The 17,923-nt window shown below is 36.3% G+C and overlaps 1 protein-coding gene and 1 long non-coding RNA gene across 5 annotated transcripts in view; one reads left to right on the top strand and one right to left on the bottom strand.

The window, feature by feature from the left end:
• WASF1 (WASP family member 1) overlaps positions 1-17,923 on the bottom strand; it is an 87,040-nt gene that overhangs the window by 35,222 nt on the left and 33,895 nt on the right. The gene's annotated exons all lie outside the window — the stretch shown is intronic.
• On the top strand, positions 6,262-16,782 carry LOC137470659 (uncharacterized). Its single transcript, XR_010997184.1, has 3 exons — positions 6,262-7,430; positions 8,776-9,064; positions 16,734-16,782. It is a non-coding gene; the product is annotated as an uncharacterized lncRNA (long non-coding RNA).

The following is a 17,923-nucleotide window of genomic DNA, read 5'->3' on the forward strand; positions in this document are numbered from 1 at the left end:
ATTTGTATGCTGGCTTTGAAGAGCTTCATCTGTAATAAATTAACTTTTCAAGAAAATTTTAAATAGCCATTGTCACTGAGGCTCTGGTGATGGCAGTGTCAGCAGAGTTCTCAGTATGGGCAACAGTGCAAAATACAACTCCTCAGTAGCAATGCAACAAGTACAACCTCATTACCAGAAACAGCAGTGACATTTCAGAGGAGAAAGTTGACATATCTGTTCATAATCCCAGGGGCTACCTCAAGTTTGAGAGGGAACACCAGCATATTTTCAGCGAGTGATGCTGCAATCTGGGTCAAGTCAATGAGCTCTGAGTAACAAAACACGCATCATAGCAGGCAGCAACCACTCCCCGCTCTGTGAGTCCAGCCCTCGGGGCTCGCACACCATTTCCCATTCTGCTGGGGAAAATCATTTACCTTTCCCCACTGGCTACAACCCACTCTTTGGGCTTTCCTCAGTGTCCCCACTCACTTGTCTGGAATTCCTGCCCCCTGTGTTTTGTTCAGGCTGCCTCTGGCCCCTTTTGTCCCAGTATGCAGGTGGGAGAGGTTGTCACCATCATTTATACATTCCTCTCCTCCCCTCCTCTCCCCTCCTCTCCTCTCTTCAAACCCTCATGAAAAATTTCACTCTGATTACATGTACAGAGCCACAGCTTAAAGTATCCTAAATACAAGGAGAGAATATTCAGGTCAATACTGATTTCTTTTTCCCAATACAAGTGCAAAACGCAACAGGGTGAAATAAACAGCATGTGGATTTTGCAAATCTCGTCCCCATTGTTAAGCAGAATTCCTATTAATGAAATGGAATTCACAAAAAATTCAGAGTGAATCAGCTTACTAACTGTGGCTTTTCAAGACAGGTCTTTTTTACAAGGGTAAACAACTTGATTTCACATAACTGAAGTTTTTTCCTTTGTTTTCAACTATGATTTTCCAGAATATAAACAAGTACCTACTGATTTGTCAATTTATTAACCATCAAATGTTACTTCCTTTATTTTCCACTGCCTTCCCAACAGCTTCCATCTTACTATGGTGTCTTTTGAGTCATTCACGTCAACTTTAAAAATATCCAGCCATCATTACTGCAGTTGTCTTGCCAAAAACTGTAAAAATATCTCTGTTCATCTTAATAAAGAAGTTATTTAAATCAAAATGAAAAAAATTAAAAAAAAAAACATTAAAAACAAATCAGGTTTAACACCACCTACTCTGAACAGCAGGACTGCTGGGGGCAATAAGGCACTAAGCCAGTTACACTTCTGGCTTACCGACAAGATTCAATGAACAAAATTAGATGTAACACTGTTTAGCATGTCTACAGCAAGAAACATTTAGACTTACAAATTTCCTTCACATTAGGTATGTTAAGCAAAAATAGAAATATGAAAATTATAATCATTTTTTTTGCATAACAGCTTATTTCCAAAATACATACAACATAAAAAACACAGAATACACGAAGACTAAAATTTCTGATGAAAAAACTCTCCTAGGTCTATTAAAAATTAAAATACACCATTAAGGATTTCCAGATGTTTCATGTGAATTAATTGGTGTTTAGGCTTGGTTTTCCTTATAATTCTACTTCTTAGTATCTTGAAACTAAAACTTTTGTTACAGGTATGATGACCCAATCCCTTAATGACCTATTATATTTTAAAGTTACAAAACAGTAAATAACCAGAAACTGGATAGAATAGAATTGCATTCTTCAAATCCAAACCCTAAAGGCACAAAATACTAATCACCAATTTCCTTCCTTCTAATATAGCACTAAATTACAGTGAAGACTTATAAAATCAATCTTATGAATTGTTCCCAGAAAAGATGAGAATCATTATACCCCAACCGGCAAAAATTGCAATGATAGTTTACAAAAAAATTAAAAAAAAAAAAAAAAAAAAGAAATTAAACAAGTGTGTCCATATATTAATGGAGAAATATTTAAGTCATATGGAACCACATCTCAATTCAATGTTAAGATATTAATCAAGAAAAAAATAGTGACTTCTTGCACTTGTATTTCTATTAAGCTTTCTGAAGAAGTTAATTTTAAAAATAAAGAGCATATGCACAATATATTTGCATAACATACATGTACAGACACATATGGCTACCTCAAAATAGAACTATTTTAAATTGTTATATGCAAAATTAGAAAAAGAGCTGCAAAATTTCTGATCGGCATTACTAAATATTATTCAGAATGGCCTGTACTCATTAATTTTCTCCTAGTGAGCTCCTGTCAGGTCATTTGATTAATAACAATTTTGGAAGTATCCTGGGTTCTAATTTAGGTACAGCCAAGAATGCTTAAATTAATTTTTGATTACAAGTTTTTCTCTTTTCCCCAAAGGCTTAAAATGTATTAATGCATAACATAGTACGGAACTTGAAATTGCTTTTTGAGACCTATGTTTTATCTGATGACATTTTTTCTCTCTGCATTAATCTAGTCTTCCTGTTAACAGTTTCTAGGTATAGTGTACAACACAAAAGGCCTATGATGGATTGCAACAAAAGATCTTTACTATAGTCTTGACAGAGACAGATAACTAATCCAGTATTAATTTAAAATCAAAACTTTATAGTACCAGAACTAAAGGTACCTTCTCTGTGGTTTAAGTATATCTTATCATAACATGCTACCTTTGAAAATTTTCTACAATTTTCCTCGAAAATAAATATTCCATACATAAACAGTTACCTCTGTTACATAGTCCTTCGCCAATCCAGGATAAGACCTGAATTTTAAACAATCTTATAAAATCTACCAAATGCACATAAAAATCAATGCCAATACACAACGACCTGCTTTTGAATGGACAATATTTTGTGGCAGCAAATGATAAATACTTAAAGGAAAGGTACCTGAACCCCCTGGCTGCTAAGCAAGGCAGCCCGGGGGGTACTGGGCGGATGAGGTGCTGCGCCCTGGCCACGGCGCAGAACGGCTGCGCTGCCCATGGGCACGGTCCGGACAACTTGCAGAGCTCCGCACTCCGAGCGAGCCCCAGGCTGGGGCTCTGCTGACCGCAGCCAACGCCTCCCACGATGCCCCTTCCAAACAGGCTGGCTCTTGCACCGAGGCATTAGAATTCAACACACAGTGCCCTGCCCTAACAACAGGGCTGTCCTTACAAAGGAACCACAGGCATGCTCCCAAACTGCCCTTTTTCCCCAGACACAAGTGGAGAACCCCCCGAAGGCAAGTGATTAGGAAATAATTGTTCCTTTGGTACCAAGCTACAATGGGTAAATATTAAATTACGATGTGCCAAAAATGAAAGAAATGAGTTGCTGTGCATTGATGAGGAAAGGAAGGAAGGGGAATACAAGAGTCTGGGCATTGTGCTGATATTACTGATGAATCTGAGAAAGAAATTGCATATTAATCAAATAATAAATGATGTTGGGAATCTACAGTAGTAATTAGACCAATGTGCACAGGGCTGTGACTAGGAAACATCACACAATGAAGGAGCTACTTACGAAGTTCCTGTATGTAATTCAGCAGTGATACACACTATATTAACTAGTACTCCCTTACTAAACTAAGTTACAGATGTCAGCAATGACTATCGGCAGCTTTTCGTGCCTCAAAACATTATTAGAGATTTGAAGAAGTGGTGTTAGCACTGCAAGGGCCACCAAGGAGTCATGTATTTAAGAATGAAATCTTCCCTGCACTTTATGCTATGACATCAAGTGCCTAAACGCATTTTATGCTTAGATACCAAACCCATAAATGACAGATTATTTGGTTTGATTTTCTTTTTCACAGTTTTAAAGAAAGAATTAAGACATACCAGCTATCAAGTGGGATATAAAGATGTGTAATAATCATCTTATTACTACTAGCTGAGCTTCTTTGTTGATTCATTTCCCCCTCTTGTGAACAATGAAATTCCTGAGAAGAGGATTTGTTGCAAAAAATGTCAATGCAGAAAAACATTTTTCCCTGTCTACTGCCATTTATGTTATTTAACATGTTTGAAGAGCCATGCTGCAGAAAAAAGGTATTAACATCTACAGATAAATTGTTTACTTTTGAACTGAAATGTTATTAAATATTTCACAGCCCAGAAACACTGATGATGATTTAATAATGATTTATGTTATTATAATAGGTAAAATATAAAAATAAATACTATTTTAATAATGATTTCTACTGTGCCAGGCTAGAAACAGATCATTCCATCATTCACCTGGTGTAACAACAAAAGTTGTTACACCAGGTGAAGTGAGTTAAAGACTTGCTAAGTAAAGACTGGAGCACTCAGATGTGCCTGTTTTCTACACAGCAGAAAGTGTCATTTGGGACAATAATTTTTCCATTCAAATATCATCATTTTAAATTGGGTATTTCCAGTAAGTTCTCAGGTAACCTCTTACAACCAGCTACACACCACACATACAAAAATGTGCCAATTCTCCCTCTTTCCCCTGTGCTTTGTTTGCCTGTCCTTTCAGATTACATACATTAATTATTATTTCTCATTGTTTGTAACATTCAGGTATTTATAGATGCCACACACTTTCCGTGCTACCAATTCTACTAAGTTATAAATTTCCGTTCTTATTTAGCAGAAAAAAAAAAATGAAATTGAGGGGTCCAGATGAGAACCACAGAGGTGGATCACAGAGCTGGAGCACCTCTCCTATGTTATATGGAGACAGGCTCCTATGGAGATAGGCTGAGAGTTGGGGTTGCTCACTCTGGAGAGACAGCTCCAGGGAGATCCTACACCTTCCAGTACCTAAAGGTGGCTGCAAGAGCGCTGGAGAGGGACTTTTTACAAGGGCACATAGTGATAGAAGAAGGGAGAATGGCTTTAAACGGAAAGAGTTATAGTTAAATAGATATTTAATGTTTAGATTAGACATTAGGAAGAAATTCTTCACTGTGAGGGTGGTGAGGCACTGGGACAGGTTGCCCAGAGAAGCTGTGGCTGCCCCACCCCTGTGAGTGTTCAAGAGCAGGCTGGATGTGGCTCCAAGAAACATGGCCTGGGAGAAGGTCTGAAACTAGGTTATCTTTAGAGGTCCTCTCCAGTACAAATAATCTTATGTTCTGTGAATACTTTTAATTATGACATCATTTGTTGCTATTGCCTACTCTAAATTTGCAACTGCATAAATTCAAACTTGCAAATTCTTTTTTCCCCCCAATTAAGTTTCTTGTTTGGATGTCCTTTGCAGGTCTGAGTTCCAGACTCTCAAACTCCTGGTCCTTTAAGTAGCTATTCTGGAATGAAATGAGATTCTTTACAGGATGACATTTAGAACTTGCAACAGCAAGTTTTTTCCTATTAGCCTGATTTATATGACTTCCAGTGAATAAATACATTTTTACATAAAATCAAGGAAAATAGTCACGTGAATATTTATTAAGAAGAAATGTTAGTTATTTTCCCTTCTGTCATAACACCAATGAAATATTATATTAAAAAATCAGTATACATTCAGCAAATTTATGTAGCAAGTAGGGATTACATGAATGAAGGTTTTAAAATGTGCTGTATTTTAATAAATTAACTTTAATATTCCATTGTTTCTGCAAGCCATAATTTAAACACCTTAAAATAACTCATATGGAAAAACTCATTTTCCAGACAAAATTAGATTTCTTTGTAATTCTGTAAGCAGCATTTAAAGTCCTCATATTTACATAAGTATTTTCCCCTAAATTTAAATGCTCAAGTTAATTATAGCCAGCATTTATTTTCACTGTCCATGCCTGAGGTTGAGCAATATTCTTGCTATGAAATGAATAAATATTGGTGAGAAAACTAATTTCTTTGGTGAAGATTAGAACTAATTAAAGCTAGTCCTCTCAAGGCATTTGTGTCATGGTTGATTGTGAGCTTTAACTAAAGCTGTTCCCATAATTGGGGTGTCTGTAGAATGCCTTCCCTCTTTGGTTTCCTCTAGCTATTTACATGTAAACTAACACTGTCACCTTTCCATTGCCCGTGACATTTGCAAAGACATACATTTTAACAATATGTACAGGAGCTCAACAACGTTTCAAATATCTGTTCCCTATGACCTTTCTCTTAAATTTGACAGTCACTTAAAAATATTGAGATGAAACAGGAATCAGACAGACAGACAAAGAATGACCGCATTCACCTCCTTTTCTTGACTCCAGGTTTGGAAACTTGATTTTTAAAATTTTAAAGTTGGTTTTGTGCTACGCATCAAACAATCATTATTTAAAGCTAGCTTAAATAACTGAAGGTACAAACATGAAAGAAGAACATTTAGAAATACAAATCCTTGTACTTTGTGATTTGGGCTTGGAAATACAAAATCCATGCAAATGAAAACTACAGTCCGCAAACTGGAGATGGCATCTCAATTTCCCACAGAGAGAAATTAGTCCAATTTGGAAGCTTTTCAAGGGAACTTCACTGGGTCATTAGAGTGTGTTCAATTGTGCATTCACCTTACATCAGAACTTCTTAATAGAAAGACAGTAAAGATCCACCTTCATGGCTTATGGCATCAACAGGATTAAGTCACTATGAGCAAAAAACCTGCAGGTACATATTTATCAAGGAAAAGAAGGTGTTCTCAGTGTGGAGGGAAAACATCCTCAGGCCCATTACATGTGACAATCATAGCACCTTCTATCATAAGGGAAACACTGACTTAACACAAATCTCTGTTGGCTCCTCCAAGGGAGTCAAGGGACCACATACAGGAAAAGAAGGTAAATCTGTTTATTCTTGATACAATACAGTAAAAAGATTAGCCCAGCCAGCCACGAGGAAGGGCAGATCTAGTAAGGGAGTTAATAAAGTTAGCTCTTTCTCTCTTAACAAATGTTTAGCAGAAAGTAGATAGTGAAAGAATAGGGATGTAGAAATGGGATTATCTTTAGGTGTCTCTACAGAGAGCTCTGAAAAGATAGCTTGGAATTGTTAGACTTTGAACTAGTACATATAATTATGAAGTAATAAAGATGCCTCAAAGGTAGATAATGTAAGAACTCAATAATTTCAGTAATTCCTTTTGCAATTAAGATATGCTAACTGTAAAAATTCAGAGAATTTAGGACACAGTATTAGACCAGAACTGTATAAAATGCAATTTATCAAATATTGGTGTCATCAAAATACTGGTTTCAAGCATAGGAAAATATAGGAAATGGACGTGTCTGTGAAGACACCAACACAGTCGCTTCAGCTGCCAACTGCTCTGACGACAGCAGCTGGAAATCATCACAGCCAGCTCAGTGCTGGAGTTTCCACAGAAGGCCCAGAAATCACAAGTGCCTAAAAAGAGCCATCCATTTCATTCACTTTTTCTCTTTTTTTAACCAAGGACATACGGAACAATCAGGAAATCAAAAAGGCCTCCATGGGCTTCAGGTTAACCCTATCTACCCTCTCTGAAGCACAGGCACCAAAGGTCGTATGATTCTTGCTTCCTAACAACAGCCTGATGTTTGAAGAACTCCCTCGAGAAATGGAAAGATTGATTAAAGGATGGACACAAGATTAAGAGGAATGAATTCATGCCTCCCTTACTGCAGCAATCAAAAGCATTAAGCCACAGAACACTTTTGTGTGAAGGCACTTGAAACCAAGCAAGCAAACATGGAAGTCAAATCTTATGCGGAAACTTGGATATTAGCTGCAAGTGGCAGAACTTAGTTCCTGGATCTTAATCCCGGAAAATAATTATGCACTTAAAACATATATACACATATACATACACACACACACACACACATATTATATATATGTGTGTGTGTGCATGTATATACATATACATGTATATATATATAGATATAGATATATAGTCATTATAGATATAGTCATTAGATAAAACCAGTTTCAGAATTATTGAATATTAGATATGTGTCCTTACAGTTGAATGTCCTGGTCACTTGAAAGATACTTTTCCATTTTTCCTCTATTACTTAGCTCTTTCTTCTCTAGAAATGGGATCACATAGATTTAAATCACCTATCTTTAGTGCTGTACCCATATTTTTCAGTGTTCTAATAGAGCATAACCAACCAAATGTTTTCAGTCAGAGACAGTAATGACCACTCTCAGATGAGATGAAATTGGTCATAGATCTAATCCCCAAGCCCATTTTTTCAAGCTTCTCCTGGGAATAATAGAGAATTTAGGAGGCTACCCACATACAAATAGACAAATTAAGCACCTCTAAGCATGTGTGGGTGACTTAAGTTAAATATCTCAATTAGGCAGAGAGGAGCTTAATATATTTATAAACATAGCATTAAGTAGTCTTGGAAAAAAAACAGATTTTACTGTCTGTGATGTATAAATTTTGGGTAGGATATATCATTCTTAAACCACAAATCTAATCCTATGTAATGCAAAAGACAATGCTGTACAATCCTATTTATTAACTAAACTAATCAAGCTGCACCTTAAATCTACTTGCAACCTTGACCCTAACATTAAATGAAGTACAATTCACTCCTCTGATGACAAGAGATAATATAAAATTCCATTCTAGATTAATAATAATAATTGACTTAAAAATTTTTGTCTCTCCAACTGTACTTTTCTACTTTATTATCCTTCTTGTTTTACATAACTAAAATATATTATAACTGAATTTAAACTAATTAAAACCAGGAAACAGTAGGCTTCTCTGAGGGAAGACAAGCTGTGTAGTCAAGGAAGTTCAGAATACTTTGATTAACACGTGAACTTTCTTTCAAGTCAGGAGGTGTTCTTTGGATATTGATTCAGGTTATTTTATTAACTTACAGATGAGAAAACTGTCCAGGAGTCTGGAATTAGTACATTGAAATACCAGCCAGGAACCCACACAATTTGAAGACATCCCAGAAAAAGAATGGATGTGGAATGGAATCTCACATGGGATTCAGCATAAGGACGGGCTGTTATTTGGCACAGAATACCTGAGTCACTTTGTGTGTGGGAAGAGGATGTAGGCTTGTAGGTGCTCAAAAGACATGTAGATGCGGCACTTGGGGACATGGTTTAGTGATGCCCTTGGCAGTATAAGGCTATTGATTGGACTTCATGATCTTAAAGGTATTTTGAATCAAAATGATTCATACAAAAATTCATAGAAATATTAATCCAACAAATTCAGATAGTATTTTTGTAAGTAAAACTAGAAAAAATAATTAATAAAAATAGTATTTCTATGTAGTAAAATCCTGATTTCAATGATAGTACAGAATATTTTTATACCACTAAAATTCTTAGCAACAAATTTGAAATAATATAAAAAAGCTAAATTTCTATTTTTCCCAATAAATGTTATAAATAAAAATTGTAAATAAAATCCTTGCCTTACCCTATATAGCACAATGACAGATGCAATCAAATAATAACAGTCTGTTTGGTTACTCTTGGTTATTCTGCAAGATCATCAATCAAAACCTTTATCAAAAGACCAGAAAATAACCAAGTAGGATCAAAAAATATACTACCTTTAATTCAATCTGAAATAAATTATTGCTTCTGAATGCAACAAGTAAAAGCTAAAGCAGCCACCAAATGCCATTTATATTACTTTCAGATCAGTGCTACAGGAGACATGGCTATGCACGTAATAGAGTAGATAATGAGTTCCCACTAATAATCTGGGGATGCTCTGCATCAGTAAGCAGGAGAGAATACCACATTGGTGAGAAAACTGATGCTGATGTTTATTCACTAAGAGAAGACAGTTTTATATTTATATATAGATGAAAGGTCCCAAAGACAAGATTTAAAAAAGAAAATCTAACTTGGATTGGCATAACACAATTTCTGCACATTTCTGAAAAACCACAGCAAATTAATCTGTTTTTATAATCCATAACCTCAGTTTCATAGTGTTTCCAAGGAGCTATATTCTCCTGTGATGAAAAATACTACCAGAACTCACTTCTGAACCTGAACTAAAAAGGCTAACAAAATTACCAGCATTGATAATTTATATTTAACTCACATGGCAACTCCTACATGCTGGGAGTCCTATAAGAACTCATGATTATTGCCATGTACCTGTTCAGATGAACCAAGATTGATCTTGCAGGACAACTCCTGCGTGCTTGGAGTTATTCTATGGGTGTTCAGATGATCATTCCAATGTACATGAGCCAGGGGGAGGGAGAAGCAAAGTAATCCGAGTTTTACAGCAACAAGAAAGGAGGTTTCAAAATTTATATCTTGATCATACACTGAATCTACTTTCCTCTAAAGAACTAATCCAAAAGAAACTAACCCAAAAAAAACCCCAAAAACAACAACAAAGAAATAAAACAACTAACCAAACAAAATCAAAAACAATAGAAAGAAGACAACTCCTCTGTTTTACAATTTAAGCTACATCACAAGTCTAAAGCACCTTCTTCCAATACCCAGTTTATATCAGGTATCACCACAGGAATAATGTTTTGCTAACATAAAAGGAAGAAAAAATTATCATTGTATAAATATTTGGACAACCTTGTCCATAAATAAAAAGGATTAAAGTAATTGTCCAGCCCTTGTAGTCATACAGTCATTCCTAATGAAGGCTGCAAGTTTACCTAGCCATAATTATTCCCCACTACTGATATCACTCAAAAATATTACTGTTTATTGAAGAAAGAGAAGCATCTTGTCACCTAATTAACAAAAATAACCAAATGATTATGCAACACTCTGAGCAAAACAGTTGAGGATGAGGAGATTTTTGTTCCTTGTAGACCTAGTTACGTAACAACAGTAACAGTTAAAGGGAACAAAAAGCTTTAGACTTTTCTCACTACAAAAGTAGATAAATTCACTGTGAAGGTGCTTTGCTGAGAATGTTTCATTTAAATAGTTTTCAATCACCACTGTGTTTTTTTAGAAATTTCTAATAGCCAATATTGAATGAGCAGAAAAAATGTTCCCACATTTCTCAGAAGTCTGCGTGAGACTGATATTTTTTGTCTTCAAAGGGCCTCAGTTTCTTCACTGCTACTGCCAATTTTCTTGAAAGTCACCTGTTTTTCTAAAAATAACTGCAGATGAGAATACCGATTCTAAAAAAAATCTCCTTCGGCTTCTGGTCAGGATCACTGAAATAGTACTGAACATGTGATGGTGGGCACCCCTGGACATCAGGCAACTACAAAGGGCATGAAGCCTGCTGAAATGGCTCCACAGGGTGAGTTGCTCAGCATGAAAGCACTCTTATCCACGGACTTCATCTCAGGAAGCCTGACACTTCCTTCAAGACAAAGTCACTCCACTCTGGACTTTTGTGCAAAAAAACCACAAGGAGCTCTGCCAGGACTTCTCAAAGAAGAATTGCCTAGGGACAGCTGGCAGAATTTCTTGCTGGTTTGAGTCACTTCGGAGAGACCACCGCTGACTCTTTAATCAGCCATGTTCAACAGAGCACATTTTGAATCCCTGTTTGCTTTCCTAACCCCTCTAGACTTTCTGAGGGGAAAAGAGGCAGCAGCAAAGGCAACTTCTGCTACTCCTTCCTTCAGCCTGCTACCCTGCAGAGCTCACTCAACAAGGTCTGTCTCTGTGTTGAACACATCCAGATGCTCAGGAGACTGAAGACTGCAAGAACCCACGATGAGCAAACCATGAGTGCTCCTGGGAGAGCTTTAAAAGACTCGAAGAATCATAAACCTGAGTAAAAGCGAGGGAAAGTTTCAGGTCATCTACAGTCCATTCTTCCACTACAAGGGAGGATCAATTATGCTCAAGTTATTACTGGCAAATGCTCACTAGCTCATCCTTACAAACATCCATGGGTGTCTTAAGAAGTCTGGCAAGCTTTCCCAAAGAAAGTTGTGGCAACATTTCAAAAAAACTACAGGCTATCTGCATACTTGAGAACCAGGATATTTCATCATACCTTTAAATAAATATTATTGCCACAAATAAAAAATACTGGGAAAACACAGGAGAAAAGATGGAGGTATGGTGGAGGGGCAGGGGGAGAGTTATCACAACAAAAATAGCTAATCTAGGGAAACAATCTATACCCCAGAAAAATGTGCCTTGGTTTTGTGCCTGACTCAAACTTCAATCACACAAGCTCTGGCAAATTTAGCTTAAGCTGTCAGTGGTGTCTGCTGATGTACTGAGCTGACAATAAATGTCTACTACCTGTGAGGCAAATTCCAATTGTTACAAATATTGTACAGACAGAAATTAAATTATTAACTAGTAGTGCTACTGGACTATTCACTTAAATTTTCCTATTGAAAAGAGGAAGTTAACATTATATTCAGTATTCAACAGTTATTAAATTATCATCTTTGGCTTGGTGCATACTATGCATTCAAGAAAGCCTGATACTTCTTTTAGTATTAAAAGACACTCTTTGGAGATGCTATACAAATTAAGCATGAAGCTACTGCTTGCTCCTCTGTACTACAGATTTCCTCATTTGTTAATGGAGCTATGTATCAAATAAGATAATTAAAAAGTGACAATACAAAAATATAAAGGAAAGGGAAGGACTTTATCATAGAGCTCTGAAGAGCAGGCTGAATTTCAAAGAAAGAACTTCGGGGGAGGGAACACAGAGAGTATTTCTGATATTCTCATTAATTTAAACTCCAAGCTTCCTGGAGCTTGTTCACTGAAATGAGGATGGTTAATCTTAAGTATTCTGTAAATTCCACAGATCAGCTGAAAAGTCTTCTGAGGCACGGATTAAAAAACTTTCACAAGGCATCCCTAGTTCATGCATGGGCTAACTGCTTCAAAACACCATGCTCTAAGTCTGTATAGGTAGAGACCACACTACAAATCCTTCTAGGATAACTCTAAAGTGTTCAGGATGTTAAAATTGGATAAAATTAATCCAAAGAAGGCCAAATTATTTGAGCTCCTAGTAGAGCACACAGAACAAAGGGTAAAAGAGCAATGTTGAAAATTGTGAAGGTTCTATTTTTGTGCTTATTATTATTTTTACTGCAGTATCATGTTGAGATGCTATTTAGAGCTAGATGGGGAATTACACAAGTCCTGCCCTGAAAATCTCATTTAGTTTTAGAGGTCAAATCTCAAATAACTGAGGAATCCTGACCTACTAGCACTGTACTCACTTAATACTGGAGATCAGAAGGAGGAAATGTTTATTATGCATTTGGTTGATTTTGGGGTTTTTTTCCTAATTAAGGTAAAATGCCATTTTCTTTTTTTGAACAAAAAAATTATTTTCCCATTATAATGACAGGGAATACATTTCAAACAAAAACGTTCTGTCAAGTATATTATTCTAATGTTACTATTCTGGCTGATCTGTTCAGCTATTTGTTCCATTTTACTATTCTGGGCTTTCAACAGAAGAGCTGGAAAAAGTACACATTTGCATATTTCTACATTACCAGTGTTTCTACATTAACAGCATGTACTATACAGCTCATACTTCCAGTGCATAGCACTGAAGACATATAATTTTGTACTTCTCCTTGCCATTTTTTTTTTTCTTTCATTTTATATACAATTACATTTTAAAATGTGTTTTAAATGCTTAATTTTATCAAATTATTAATGCCTATGTTTCAATATTTATGGATGCATGAATAATTTAGAATACATTATTTATACTTTCAGCATTAGATTAGGAACTGAAAATTCAACGGACCATTTCACATCGTTTTTTTGTCCTAAATAAAAACATTAATATACCAGGCATATTGGAAACTCTGTGGAAGGAAGCCTGGGAACAAAAAATATACGAACAGTGACAACAGAATTATGTAATAGAGAGTTTGAAGTCAAATCTAAATAACAAACTAGCATTTCAGTAACTAGCAAACAAGCTGGATTGAAATAACAGCCAGGAATAAAAGGTTTTGCTGCATATTTCTACCTGTCAACCATGACAGTGACACCAATTATAACAGAAGCATCACTTGCTAACAGACATCAGAGATGTAGCAACTGTAGAGCATTCAATTGCATTAAACAATTACGTAGATGGAAAAAAACCAAAACAAATATGACATTTTTTAGGTCTTTCAGATCAGAGGTTGTTTCATGGTTAGCATGACAAAACAAGCAACCATTGGCATGTGACCTCACCAGTGCTGAATATAGGCAGACAACCACTGCCCTGGTCCTGCTGGCCACACTAAGTCTGATACAGGTCAGAGCAGTCATGTGGGCACAGCTGGCTCATGTTCAGCCCCTGCTGAGCAGCACCCCTAGGTCCTCTTCCACTGGGCAGCTTTCCAGCCTGAAGTGCTGTGACCCAAGGAAGGAGTGAGCACTTGACCTTGTTGAACCTCGTACAATTGGCCTCAGCCTCTACATCCAGCTTGTCCAGATCCTGCTGTAGAGCCTTCCTGACCTCCAGCAGACCAACACTTGTACCCAAGTTGGTGTCATCTGCAAACTGACTTGAGAGAGCCTTGTTCAGATCTTCAATAAAAAGAACTTGCATTCATGCACAAGGGTGATCCGGCTCATGCAGCCTACTCACCTTTTAGAAAAGGCTGTAAACAAAATTCCTCACTAATTTTTTTTTTTTCAGCTAAGTAAGCACTGAGACATGAAAGCAAAGGTTGTGGAAAAATAATTGATTAAAATAGAGGGATCAGAAGATCAGAGTTCAGACTCAGCTCTTGCAATGGAGGGAAGTCCCTTGCACAGGGGGCTGTACTGGGAACTGTCCTGTTTAACACATTCATAAGTAACATGGCAAGGAGAAAGGGGTGGCAGTTCTTCAGCGAGGTGAGAAAATCTACTGATAGTACATACTACAAGGCAGTAAAGGAGTGCCTTAAAGACCAGCAAAAATGCTTATCAGTCTGAGGGACCAGGCAATAAAGCAGCTGGTGAAATTCAATTTAGATTAACGTAAAATGATACACGTATGGAAAACTAATCCTGGCTTCATATATAAAACAAGAAGCTCTGAGTAGTAACACTAAGGAGCAGAAGAGATAATTCCATGAAAGCATCAGTTTGGTGATTGGCCATACTAAAAAAGCAAATTAGAAAATTTAAGAAGTATTATGCAAATTAGGGAATATTAAGAAAGAGTGTCAAACAGGAAAAAATATTCTACATGATTTTATAAAATTACATTTATTCCACACTTTAAATATTGCATGAAGCTTCTGTCTGCTCCTCTCAATAGAGGGTGGAAATGGTTCCAAGAGTGCAAGAAGGATCTATGGTATGAACTGTCTCCATACCTGGAAAGCTCAAATAGATGTAATGCTTCTGTGTGCAAAAAAATGTGAGTTTGGGAGCTACTATAACAGAGACCTTCAAAATCTTTAGTGGAAACATCTTACATAATGATTAGGTATTCATGTTTTCTTCCAAAAAAGCAAACAAATGGATGGCACAAAGAGGTAAGAGGAGACAGGTTCAAAGCAAACATGGCTGGACTTCAAACAACAAGCAGCAGCACCATGGACTTCGTGCAGGGGACACTGAATGCAAATTCACGTGACAAAGTCAAGGGAAGAACAGACAAGCACCTGTGAGAGTTCACAGCAGGTTCCTAAACAGACTAATTCCCAAGAGTTTAAAAAACCTTCAAGATGAAAATACTCAGAAGCTGAAAGAATATTAGCAAGAATCATATGGCTAATCCTATTCTTACTCTTCTCTAAGCATCTGCTGGTGGTGACTGTTGGAGCACAAGTATTGAGCAAGATAAGACTGGTGCAGAATTCATTTTCTGGTTAGATATTTGGAGGCAATTTTCATGCAAACTAACACACAATCACATTACAAAGGCTGAAGTAAAGGAGTACAATCATAGCTAATAATTTGCAGTGGCTTAAGCATTTAAAAGACAGGCACTCAAATTGCATTGAACTCATGCTCAGGTGGAAGCTCCTTCTCCAAAAGTTCAAACCCTTCTTGCAACTTAGTCACTGAACCTATGAAAGCTAGGTTCGATTACTCCTACAGTAAATAGTTTATGTATAATCCTTTACTTGAACTAATTTTTCTCTGAATTTTAGGTATTTTCCTGTGTTTCTCAGCCAGCAACACACAGCCAGACTTAGGCTAGAAGTTCAATATGGCTCATCCTGTCATATGATTCTTCTTTAACCAAGTCCCTGTTGGACTATCTACTATCTACTGCAGGGCAATAAAACTTCAATGGAAAACTATTTCAGAATCACAAAACTCTGTATGGTTAAACACTCCTTCCAGTTTCCAACCTAAGCATATTCATGCCCACTCTTATGGATACTTGTTCTTTTGCCAAAACCATCATTTATCTTAAGTAACTCTTCTTCCTTCAGTGTTTACCCTCTGATGTACTTAACATGGGGGGTGTGTCACAACTCCTTCAAAATTGTGTACATCAAAAAAATCAAAATCCTACTCCTTAGCTGCATGTATTACATTCATATAATCAAAAATACAAAATAATATATATAATGATAATATAATAAATAATAAGATATTATAATATAGAATTTCTGAATACAAAATTTTACATTATACCTTTCCACTGTTTTGTAAAATGGCACTACTTTATTTCTAGCTATTTCAGAAATACTTCGTCCGATACAGACTAATAGCAAATTTGCCTTTTACGGAATTCAGATTCTGTTTTGCTTGGCAATTATTGTCTAGGTGAGTCAGGGCTTCTCAGGTTTTCTCATGCACTCTTCTATGGATAAAGATAAAAATGCTTCTTTTGACATTTGCACTTTCTGTTACATTTCACCCTAATCAATTCAGTCTTCAATCTTTCACCATTTAATGAGGCTTTTCAATTTCTCATCTACAGGTAAGAACATCAACAGCTTCCCACTTTCTGTCTACTCATTAAGACTGGTTATCTCGAAGAGACTTACACCAGGAGACAGAAAATAATACAGAAAAACAGAGGCACAAATTTTAGCATTAGCATTGCTGGTATCTGTTCAGGTAGGTATTTGACAAGAAGTTACAAGAAGAGTTTTGATGGATGATAATTAAGTAATTTTACAGATTAATGAGTATCATTAACAGCAACGTGAAAAGCAGCACAGTTCTGTATGACTGTGCATACAAATTGCACTTGGAAAGTTTTCTTTACATATCCAGTGCCCATACTGTAATATACTGTGCACTAAAAACCTTTTAAAAGGTTTTGTTTTTTCTTTGCTTGTGTTTCTCTTCAATTAAAGATACACTCATTAGGAATCAAAGATAGGGCTGCTTTCAGAATGCTTACATTAATTTTTTATATAACTGAAAAATGGAATATTATATTTGCTATGTACAGAACTATCAAAAATAACAAATGTGCCTTAAGTATCTCACTGAATTAACTGTACCAGTTTTTAACTGCTCTTGTTAAAGTGTATCCAAGGGTCATATACAAAATAAAAAGCCTACACTAAAGTTCATAGCACAAAAAAATAGCTGGCTTGTTCTAGAGATCAAACTCACAGGCTTCAGTAGGTACCTTAATTGTTTAGATATTGTATGTACAGCTTTAGGTATAGAAAAACAGTATTCACAACACTCAGTATCCTGAGAAGAGGAAATACCTTCAACTATCAAAACAAAATGTACAAGAAAAATGTGTTTCTGAAATTGCACCTCTTTTATCTTTTTAGATACCCAAGCTACACTAGAAGTAAGCACCTCAAATTATGTTAAACATTTTCAACATTTATTTTTTTCAGGCACATTGCCTGTATTCAGGCTATTGGATTAATTGATGCTATTGCCCATATCTCACATAACATCTAAGCACTGATGCACTATCAGGAAACAAAGATTCACTAATCAGAAATCCCCATCTATTCAGATCCATCCTTCCAGGAGATCCTCCTTTCTAGGAGATTGCCTTAAGCACAATGATAAAAGCATTGTTTCTGAAATTAGGCAAAGAAAAAAGAGCTGTGGTTTGGGCTTAACACCCTACTGTCCCCTTGCATCAGGTGTGCTCACTTAATTCCTCCTGATTTATATTCCTGGAAGAGTGAA

The sequence above is a fragment of the Anomalospiza imberbis genome, chromosome 3 (assembly GCF_031753505.1).
Source record: "Anomalospiza imberbis isolate Cuckoo-Finch-1a 21T00152 chromosome 3, ASM3175350v1, whole genome shotgun sequence".
Taxonomy (NCBI): Eukaryota; Metazoa; Chordata; class Aves; order Passeriformes; family Viduidae; genus Anomalospiza; species Anomalospiza imberbis.